The sequence below is a fragment of the Suricata suricatta genome, chromosome 9, assembly GCF_006229205.1.
Source record: "Suricata suricatta isolate VVHF042 chromosome 9, meerkat_22Aug2017_6uvM2_HiC, whole genome shotgun sequence".
Taxonomy (NCBI): domain Eukaryota; kingdom Metazoa; phylum Chordata; class Mammalia; order Carnivora; family Herpestidae; genus Suricata; species Suricata suricatta.
In genome coordinates, this window is record NC_043708.1 from 4,927,573 (window position 1) to 4,937,966 (window position 10,394).

The 10,394-nt window shown below is 51.3% G+C and overlaps 1 long non-coding RNA gene across 1 annotated transcript; it reads right to left on the reverse strand.

The window, feature by feature from the left end:
- Nucleotides 1-1,343: 1,343 nt before the first annotated feature.
- Nucleotides 1,344-4,882, reverse strand: LOC115300891. The gene is made up of 3 exons (XR_003912908.1): nt 4,436-4,882; nt 3,369-3,424; nt 1,344-2,924 (listed from the first exon to the last, which is right to left on the reverse strand). It is a non-coding gene; the product is annotated as an uncharacterized LOC115300891 (long non-coding RNA).
- Nucleotides 4,883-10,394: the final 5,512 nt, after the last annotated feature.

Genomic DNA, 10,394 nt, shown 5'->3' on the forward strand with positions numbered 1-10,394 from the left:
CTGGCCACTGGAGCAGGGGAGGAGGGAGTGGAGAGACTAAGGGAAAGAGGGGCAAAGGATCTCTTGCCTGCCTTTCAGGGGCACATGGAGCCCAGGGCACGTGCAGGGGGTCAAGCAGAGAGAGTGGTCCAACCAGTTTTGAGACAAGGCTATTTATTATCAAAAAGCACCTGGCTTTTCTGTTTGTCCTGTGTCACCCGTGAGGTGGCAGGGCAGGCAGGGGAATGGCAGGAACTGGATGCAGTGTAGGCTGCGTGGCCCGTGGAAGTGTCTTGCCACAGGGATGCAGGGTCGTGGGCTTAGGGTACTGGGAGCCCTGGCCAGCAAAATGAGTGCTGTCACAGCCCTGACCCCGGAGTTCGAATTCTAGATTTTAAATGTGAAAGAAGCTGTCCTAAATGTGGTGTGTCTTCAGAGGGGATGCAACTTAGCATAACTGTTGGTCTGGGAAACTGGAAGAGCACAGAAATAGCAAATAATCTTGCGGGGGGGGTTGTAGGAGAGCTCTATAGTGAGCTGGTTCAATGCACAGACAGAGATATAAACCGGTGTGGGGAGAGAGCTGGGGACGGAAACCTGGGCTTCTGGTTTGTTTCAAAATGTTTGACCCAGATGATTATGGCTTTTAGAACCGGAGGACAGACACAGCTGTTAATAAAAACAAACACAAAACAACACAGTGACAATAGTGAGGAGGGAAGAAGGGGGTGCAGCGGCTGACCAGGCGGAGGGAAGGGCCGTGAGCCCGCTGTGCCAGACGGGGAGAGCAGGGGGAATGAAATGAGCCCAGGCCATCGAGGAGCGCTGAGGCTGTTCAAAGAAAATAAGATGTCCCTGGCAAATTCTATAGCCCTAGCGAAGGTGATTTTTCAACAACCCACCAACAGGTTTCCTTGGAAGAGCAGGCATTTTCTGTATGAATTCACGATTTTGCACACCAGCCAGAGACCCAAGGTTTGACACGGGAAGTTAGGCTAACTGTATTAATTTCACGGTTGCCTTTTAAATTGGGTTTGGTGGAAGCTGTGTGTTTTGGAGGTGGCTGGGCTCACCAGGACCTTAACTCTCTGGGTTATAGTGTATCTCCAGGGGTCCACAGCCTTTCAGGATTGGGCCTCGGATACATTTCACAAGCCATGTGCCCCTCTTTTTTTGGGGGGGGTCGTGGGGCGGGGGGAGTGAAGTTTGTCTCCCACCCTGCACAGAAGGGAACCCCGTATCATTAGAAGTGTGACAGAAGTCAGCTGGTCTGATTCCACAGGAGAATAAAAATGTGTTCATCAAAGGTGTTATGCCAGGCTGATTTTATTCATTTGTAATTCACACCTGAGAGAAAACAGCCGTGAGCGTATTTTAACAACGCTTAATATTTTTAAAGGGTATTCTTCCCCTCCCTGACTATTATGTACATAATGCCTATTTCTTTCTTTAAGGGTGGGAGGTTGCTATCTGCCCGGACTTCGGCCTTGGCGATTTTTGTCTGGCCTTCCCGATATTTCGTAACAGAAAACGAGTCCTTTCTCAAGTGCCAGAGTGAATGCAAGTGGCTTCGGTGAAGCCGGCCTCAGGAACATGGAGGGAGGTCAGATGGCCGGGGTGTGACACTTGGCTGACCACCGTGCAGGACCACATGGGGCTTGCTGACTACAGAGAAGGCCAGCTCTAGGTGCATCTGACGGTGATTAGCGTTAGGTCTCAGGTGAGATGGAGGCACGCGGAAGAGTTCATTTACAGAGAGCAGCTGCCGACTGCTGCTGTGGAGCGCCCCGGTTTCTAGCGTCTTCTCAAGATCCAGCTCTTGACGTTTTTGCTTCGAGCACGTCTTGCACCAGCCTTCCCTTTTTTCCTTTTCATCTCCTTTCTCGACCGCTTTGCATTCTCTGTTGCTTGTTGTGATAAAATACTTCTCCAAAATAAACTTTCAGTTGAACTGGCTTTTGGTTGATAGCAAGCCTGGAACGCCGAGCCCCGCCTGGTGCCACTTGGCAGCTAGGGGGAGCTCGATGCCCGTGCCACGGCTCGGTGCCTCCTCTACTGCCGGACAGGCTTCCGTGGGCTTCCGTGGGCTTCCGTCCGCTGCCGCAGCAGTTCGCGGTGCTGCTGCAAAATGTCTTAAGTGTGAAGTTGTAATATTGATTTTCCTGCAGAGATTCGAGCGGGACAAAATGAGAATATAAGTTTGAGAAATCATTTTCCAGCCATTGGCATTGATTTACAAGCCCTCACTAGGCAGATGGGGTCCTGTTTCTTTCTTTCTTTTTTTTTTCTCTGATTTTTTTTTTAAACAACTAGAATGGTTAGTTTGAATGGGTGTGTTCCCCCCTATTAGTCCGTGGTCTTGACTTTCTGAAAATTCCATTAGGCTCTTTAAGGCATCCGTGATCAGGTGTGCGGGGGAGGTCTGGGAAGAGTGTACGTCATTTTGTCCATTTCTGGGTTGCATGTCAGAGACCTGGGGAGCGGTCGAGGATCGCTGCTTTTGGGAGTCAAACAGCTTGATGAATGGAAATCCTTTTAGCTCAGGTTTTATAACACTTGGATTCTCAATGCCATTTACTAGGTAACGTTCCCACTGTACTAAGGCAAATAGCACCATTCCCCAAAGATATCAAATGCCAGCTCAAATAATGTGTAAAACTTTGTTTGGAAAGAGTTCAGGCTTGCTAGACCTAGCGTGGCTCATACCTTTCGCCTCAAACAGTGCCTTTAGTGGATGGCTTTTAATGAGACTCTTTCCCTCCTAAACGTGTCATTTAGTGCTGCGGCACATGTGTGCTTCTGATCACGGGACTTCTGGATCTGTAATGTCTTCTCCAAGTTCAAGGAATCTGCAGACAGCACAGTTAACCTCGAGTCTTGAGCTTGAGTTCAGTACGTGGGCAGAAGAGGCTGCCCCGAGTCTGGAAAGGGTGCTCCATTCTAACCTGAAAGAGAAATAAATTAGGTCAGACAAAAGCCTAGTGCTGTCATCAGCTGAGAAAGAGGCTTCACTCTCCAGAGCGGAGGGCCAGCAATTTATCTGATGATTTCTCTACTTCATTTAATGTTTGAATTGAGCCCGTCGTGAGCATATTGTGGCCGTGAGCCCCTCTGACAACTCGGGATGGAAGAGGCTCAGTCCTCCCAGCCCGGGGCTGGGCAGTGGCCTTTGACCTGCAGAATACCGTTAAAAAGATTTCAGTTTAGACATCACCAACCCTTCGCCTTGATACTTGGGAGAGTTTCACAAGCTGTAACTAAACACAGACCACAGATAGGACGGTGCTTGACAGAGTGTTTATGGGGACGGTAGTGATGGGTTTCCTGACCTTTGGGGTGGCCTCCTGTGGCTGGAGGGCAGCCCCTCTGGCTGTCCTCTTAGGACCTACCTTCAGCGGTAGCTCTCCAAGGACTTGGGACTCCAGGTTTCATGCTGGGGTCACATCTGGGAAGACAAGGAAAAATAAATGCTCCTTGGGGACTGCACCCAGCACCACCCGGTCAAGTTGCTCATGGCGGCTGAGAGTCCTTGTCCGAAGGTGGTGTTAGCTGAAGTCACACTGATGGATTTTTTCATGGGGAGAGGGCCCAGAGAAATACTGGGAATGAACGTCTGGCTCCCAGCCGCTCTGAGTATGGCTTTGTCGTTTCTCAGTGCTCTTTTTTCACTCACACGACTGGGTCTGGGGTCCTGGGTGCCCTGTGCCCATCTCCCGCCCTCCTCCCTGCCCTGTTCCCACTTCCCAGAAATCTCTCTTCCTTTCCCCCCGAGAGCCAGTGAGATCTGCTTGTGTTCTGGTCCCCGTTTCTCTACCCCTCCCCAAGAAAAGCCGTTTGTTGACTGCCTCTTTCGAGCAGTAGATTCCCCAAGGCGTGTATAAAAAGTGCCAATAGCAGGCTATTTGGAGACCCACGCAAGCACAGGGACACGCTTCTTTCGTCTCCTGCATGAGCCCGAGTGAGGGCACGGGGGGGGGGGGGGATAGCATCGGTTTTTACTGGCAAAAGTGACACCAGATCGAGGTTTGATTAATGGCGCTGCGTTCACCGGGACCTTTCCTCCGGCATTTTGACACACGCAAGTCTTTTGTGTGGTTGCTGAAATTCAAGAAATTCTTTCTTTCTTTTTTTTTTTTCCAAGGGAGCCGATAATCTGCTTGGGTGTTGAATTAGCCAGCCCGAGTTATTTTACTAGAGTGAAATCCCAGACCACACAAAATTAAGTAACTTCAAAGCAAAAAAAAAAAAAAAAAAAGAATCATCTGTTTTATACAACTTTTTTATGATCTCCTTCCACCGAACTGCAGAAATACAAATACATTTGTGACTGTGCCGCTGAGCTATCTTAAACAACGCAGAAAGTTGAATGCCAATGTTCCTGTGATTAGTGTGTGCTTCAGAAATGGAGGTGCTGCTAAGATTTTTTTTTTAAATGGGTTCATGTTTAAATTTCTACCTTGGAAAGGAGATGCTGAAAATGGCTTCTGTCCTTCCTCTGTTGCTCTCAGCCTCGGAGCCAGAGGCTTGTCCTCCAGCTAGAGGCTTGCAGCCTGGTGTCCTGGATGGAAGGTCCTTAGTTTCTTTTGCTTAGCACCTCTGAAAAAGCATAGCATTAAATAAAACAAATCTCTTCATTTGGCCTCAAAGCGTGCTTTTATATCCTGTCATTAGGAGCCCTGTTGTGGCTCTGAAGATGTCAGGCATTTGCAGCTTTTGGACTCCTCTGAACGTGCTTGGAAAGGTTTCTATGGTAGTAATCTTTTTTCTCTCTTTGAAAGCAACCGTTTTATTTACCAAAACATAGGTCACTCCATTCTCTGGTTTTGTGGAGTTGGCTTTTTATTAGTAACCTTTTAGTCATGGACAGGGTCTGTGAACACACCTGAACGCTGTTTTCCTTATTCATTTTGCCTTTTTTTTTTTATGGCTGCTTTAGCTTGTGTGAGACCAGACCCCCGGAGCTCAGTTTTTTGCAGTTCTGGAGAGGTGGATGCGGTGGGGGGAAGGGAAGGTTGGGTGGTGATGGTCTGGAGCTCAAGTTAGGGTGTTTTCAAGGAGCTGTTGTTGATATGCCAAAAGCAGGCTGAAAGCAGGCTGGCGGGTGTAGGGCACTGCGTGTCTGTGGGGGGTCCTCCTCCCACCCTCAGACCTCCCCACGGGGATGGGTGACAGATTCTTCCTGTACCCCCAACAGGAGTCCCCGCCTTCCTGGAATGCAGGCCAGGCTCAGGCCCTCCCCTGCAGGCCCCCCAGCCCGACCCCAGGTCATTTCCAGGAGTCTCCTCCCTGTCTTCCTACCCGGATGCCAGAAATAGCGACAGTTTCACTGGAGGCTGGAGCTGGGGTTGGCGGGGAGCAGAAAGGGCCCCGTGGGGAGGTGGCCCCCGCGTGCGCCCTCCTAACAGCAGACTTGAGGGTGGTAGAGAGGAGGCCTTTGGAGGATCTGGGAGAGAGAGGCGCAGGGCCTAGGCCAGCAGCCCTGAGACCTGGCCGGGCTGCCCTGCTCAGCTCTCCTGAGAGGGCAGGTGGTCAGGTGAAGTTCACCTGTGCCAGGCTGTGTCTTCCCAGGGCCGGAGGCCGCCTTCGGCTTCGCTGGCTGCAGGAATTAGGCAGCAGACGGGGTGGGTGCCCGGACGGCAGCCCCCACCCTTAGACGTGTTCAGACCCTTCTGGCCCTGTGAGGACATGCCCCCTAACGCATGCCTGGTGGGGCTGACGCTCGGCTCCTATCTCTGCTGCCTCTGCCGGGCACTTCATTATTCCCAATGTTCGGAGAACTTCATAAAACCTCTTGTCGTGCCTTTAAGCGCCATCTAGTCATAGATTATTTTCTCCACCAAGAATTGATTCCTTCTCTCTCCCAGCCTCCCGTCTCCCTCCTCCCCTCCCCACGGTTGTTATTTTCTCTTGGATCCAATAAATTAAAAATTGATGGCAGCTCAGAAAGTGTTGTGCTCCGTCGAGTGCGCGTGTTGGTGGCGGGGCAGCGTCGCGTGGAGGCTCAGCCCCTCCCGGAACGTTCCCGGGGAGCAGAATGCAAAGATCCCTTCGCAGATTATTGGTGCGCATGGGCTTGCCGGCAAAGGCTTCGGTCTTCGCAGGAAGCAGGTGTGAGCGCTCCAGTCGGACGCTGAGCGCTGGCGGACGGATCCTGAACGCTTCTTGTAAACACGCGCACACATCACGATGGCGGCTGTGACGTTGGCGGCACACGAGTTTTAGAGCCTGGCACCCCTCCCCCCACATCCTTCTCCTACCCACGCCCCCATCACCGACATAATAATTCTTCGTAGGTTTCTCTTGGACTGGGGCTTCGCCGTTAGAGATTTGGATTTGAATCGGTGCAGGGTCAGGGCAGCATGCTGTATGTGAAGCAGTGCCCGCGCCCTGTGCTCTGGGGCCAGCAGGCGGCCGGCCCTTGGGCAGGAATTCCCCGAAGGGCAGGTGCATGGGCAGTTGTTACAGATGGACAGGGCGGGAGGGGGCCTTGGAGCCCTGTGTGGGGGGGAAATCGCTGGCCAGGTAAGGCCCTGCTAAGCCTCAGCAGCTGCTGGGGGGCCTGTTGGCTGCTTGGCCGGTCGGCGTTAACGATGTCTTTCCATTTCTGTCTTCTGGCCCAAATTCCTTCCCAGCCGAGGGGAGGCATGGGGGAGTTCGTCTTAGGATCTATCGCTTCCCCACCTACTTAACAACAAATATCCACTACGATTTGCGAACCCTGATTTCATTGCTTCTAAGTGCGTGCATCAGCTGGGAGGAGGCCCCAGCTTGTAAATAAAGTGTGGTTTTGTTGTAAAAGAAAATTACCTCTGTGTGTGTGTGTTTGAAGGAGGGAATGTCTATTTGTCCATGAGCTTTAGGATTTCGTATTGCAGAAGTCCTCCTCATGTGACAGCTGACATTTGAACGAGTGGCCTGCTGCATCCATTCATTTTTCCTCTTAATGAGTCAAACATTTTAGCAATCCCTGTACTTTATTCGGCTCATAACAGCGAGAGCAGCGATATTTTCCAGAGCCACCTGACCCTTGGGGAGGTTTTCACGAAAGCAGAAATCAGCTCAGAGGGAAGACCTCATCCCTGCCTTCTTTCTCCAAGGGCCTGAGTTTGCCCGACGAGGCCGCCTGAGGGGCTGGTCTGTTGGGTCTGGGAATTCGAAAAGCTGTTTTTGTTACGTGTCTTTTCTCTTTTCCTGGGGCTTTCGTATCTCTGGGTGACACTCTGGGTCGCTCTGGCTCTTCCAGCGGGGGCCTGGCGTCTCTGAGCTGTGTGGCGCCCAGAGGACCTGGGTGCCCGAGGGCGGGGAGAGGAGGGTTCCAGGAGGCCAGACTTCTCTCCCTTGGCCCTTCCCTCGGCGTGGCCAAGTGGCTTTTTCTCCTTTTCTTTCTGCCAGCGTCGATACAGTTCTAAGAAGGGACGCACGCGCACACACGCACCCCCTGCACTGGGCCTGGTATCCGCCTGCCGACGGAAATGAAACCACAGCCCGTCTTTGGGGGTGTCTCCGAGGGCCGTGAGCCCAGGCCTCCAGGCTCAGCACGCTGTCTCGGTCCACCCCCTGCGCCCCGAAGCTCCACAGCTGAGGGCTCATGCGGACCCTGCTGCCTGAGCTTTGGGGGGTCATGTTGTTGCCGCCTTCCTGGGGAGTATCTCAGGCTGCAGGCGGAGCCCAGGGCCCCACACCCAGGGGTGGGGGAGAGAGGAAACCCCATTCTTGGAGCTGTCATCTTTGAGTTTTACTTTCAACACTGACAGTGGGAGGGAAGATTTGTTTGTTTGTTTCTCTTGCCCCTGGCCCTCCCTTGGAGGCAAGCTGGGCCCTGGGTCCTGGGCCTGGGAGGTCCGGGTTCGGAGCTGTCTGTGGGACACCCGGCAGGGCTGGCTGCCCAGGAGGCCTGGCCGCCGGGGGGGGGGGGGGGGGGGGGGGGGGGGGGGGGGGGGCGGGGCCCAGAGTCAGACTGCAGCACCCCGAACAGTTTTGGATACTTTCAGACTCAGTGAAGGGGGTTCACAGGGCCTGCTGCATGAGGAAAGTGAAAAGGCAGAGAGAGCTAAATAAAGGAAAGAATGCCAGATGTTACCAGAGAGAGAGAGAGAGAGAGAGAGAGAGAGAGAGAGAGAGACAGAGAGAGAGGTGCTGGTACCAAGTCCTCAGCAAACGCTGGTCAGCCGAGAGTCAGGCGAGCTCCCTCCCGAACAGGCGTCCGTGACCTTTGCTAATTTTTAAAGTAGTCTGTGTTTCTTTTGAATTAGAAGGATGAATGGAAATTATGTAGGGTAAGACCTGGGAGCAGAGAGGGGGCGTTGGAGCTTTCTAGAACTCCTCCCAGGGGAGTGGACCGACAGGGCTGAAAAAGTTAATGAAAAACAAAACAAAACAGAACAAGGAAAAGAAAGATTAAATTATGGAGCTGCAGGGCACCCCCCCTTACCCCGGTCCTCAGCGAGGGTGGGCACACAGTCTCGGTGACAGTGACGGGCGTGCGTGCCAGGCCTGCTCGCGAGTGGCAGTTCAGACAGGACGGTCCCACCACCCTTCCCGCCACCAGGCTCGCCCCTGCGCCGTCTGAATGCTCTATTTCATTCTGTCCTTTTTTTCCTTTTCTTTCTTTCTTTCTTTCTTTTTTCTTTTTTTTTTTTTTTTTTTTTTTTTTTTTTTTTTTTTTTTGCTTTTCAGCTCATTTCCTTTGTGCCTCTCTCCTTTTTTTTTTTTTTTAACAAAACAATATTTTGACATCCTCCTCCCATTTATTAGAGCTCCCTCCCTAGAAATGGCGCACAATACATCCTTATATTTCTAAAGAACTGTTTTCACAGCCCTCTCCTTTGGCTCTGAAATTATGTATATGTAATTGGTAATTAAAGGTGCGAGCTTTTCAATATAAACAGTATTGCTCAATGTTAGATCATTACAGGGAAAAGAAGCACCGAATAATTACCTTTTACATCCTGACAAACCGTTGCAGGAATCCGGGTTCCCCCTACAGCCACCGTTGGCGTGAGGGTTGTGATTACATTTTAACCCTACCGGAGCATCTTTTCATAAAATAAATTGGTAAATTAATTGTGTATTGTCTTCCAGCTCCTTTTTAAGTAAATTCCCGATTCCTTTTTTTTTTTTTTTTTAAGAGTGTAATTAATGGTTCCCGGGGCTGGCTTGGTGGAAACTGCTTCTCTTACCTTATAGGTTCTTTGTGTTAGAGGTATGCAGGCAGTTGCTTTAGGATTTCCTCGTCTTTGGAGGATTTCTGTAGTGCCCTGGGTCTAATGCATGTCTACATGTCATTCGTGGAAGGCTCTGTGTGCTTTTCTGTGACCACAGGCGGGGTCTCAAATCGTAACTTGCTTTCCTGGCAGCCCTCTGTATCCACCTGTCCACACGGGGTCGGAAGGGGTCACGTGCCTTATACCACATCCATTCTAGACGCAGCATCACGCACAGACTCTCCCAGGCCACGAAGAAGCTGTGTTTAGAAAATCCAGAGCAGTGATTTATACGTAGGATGGAAGATGCCACAGAATTTTTTCCTTAAATTATCTGTTCTTTGGCTCTGGCCCGTCAATAACTTCACGGCCACGGAATGTGTTTTCCTCCCTTCCGTTGCTTCTCTCTGTTCCTCTGTGGTTTTCATCATCCCTCACTTAAATACCGTACAGCTTCAGATGTACCTGCCTCCTCGGGTCTCGGACCTCTGGCTGCCCCTGGGCTCTTCCGAGGACCCCAGCACGTGTGCTGTCTTTACGCCTCAGTCGTTGGCTCTGGAAAAATTCCAACCCAAGTTTGCTCAGACCCCGAGTGTCCGCTTCCCTTATTTAGGACCCTTTGGTCTGCTGAGCCCTCCAGTTTTCCCCTTGGGGGTTGCTGCTTTTTGAAGCCTTTATTGGCTTCAAAATATTTGGGTCCTATGTCCCCTACCAAAAAAATACAAAACAAAAAAAGGAACTAGATCGGCTGCTAAAGAAACATGAAAATGTGCAGCCCATTGAAAGTGTGGCTTGTCATTGGCCAAGAAATGCTTTTGGAGTCTGAACAGTCTTTTTTTTTTTTCTTTCTCTGGGAGTGAAAATAAAACCAACAAACAAAAAGGACCGTGGGGGAGTTGACGAGTGTTGGGAAATCTAGAAAGCGATGGAAGTCTGACCGGGAGCTGGGTGTTTGGCAGGAAAGACAGCTCCCTCCTTCAGCAAGCAGACTGGCCGCGTCCCTTCCCCAGCATTGTGTTTTCCTTCACGATTTCTTTTTGAACCAACACTCACTTGTTGCTTTCTGAGCATGTGGGCTTCTTTCTCTCCCAGCGACTGGCTGCCTGACGCCTGTCTGGGGTTCTGCTTTCTTGTCTGGGGTGCGGCCAGGTCTGAGGTAGAGGAATGAATACAAGCAGGGCTCCCATGAATGGGGACGGCATGAATGAAGGG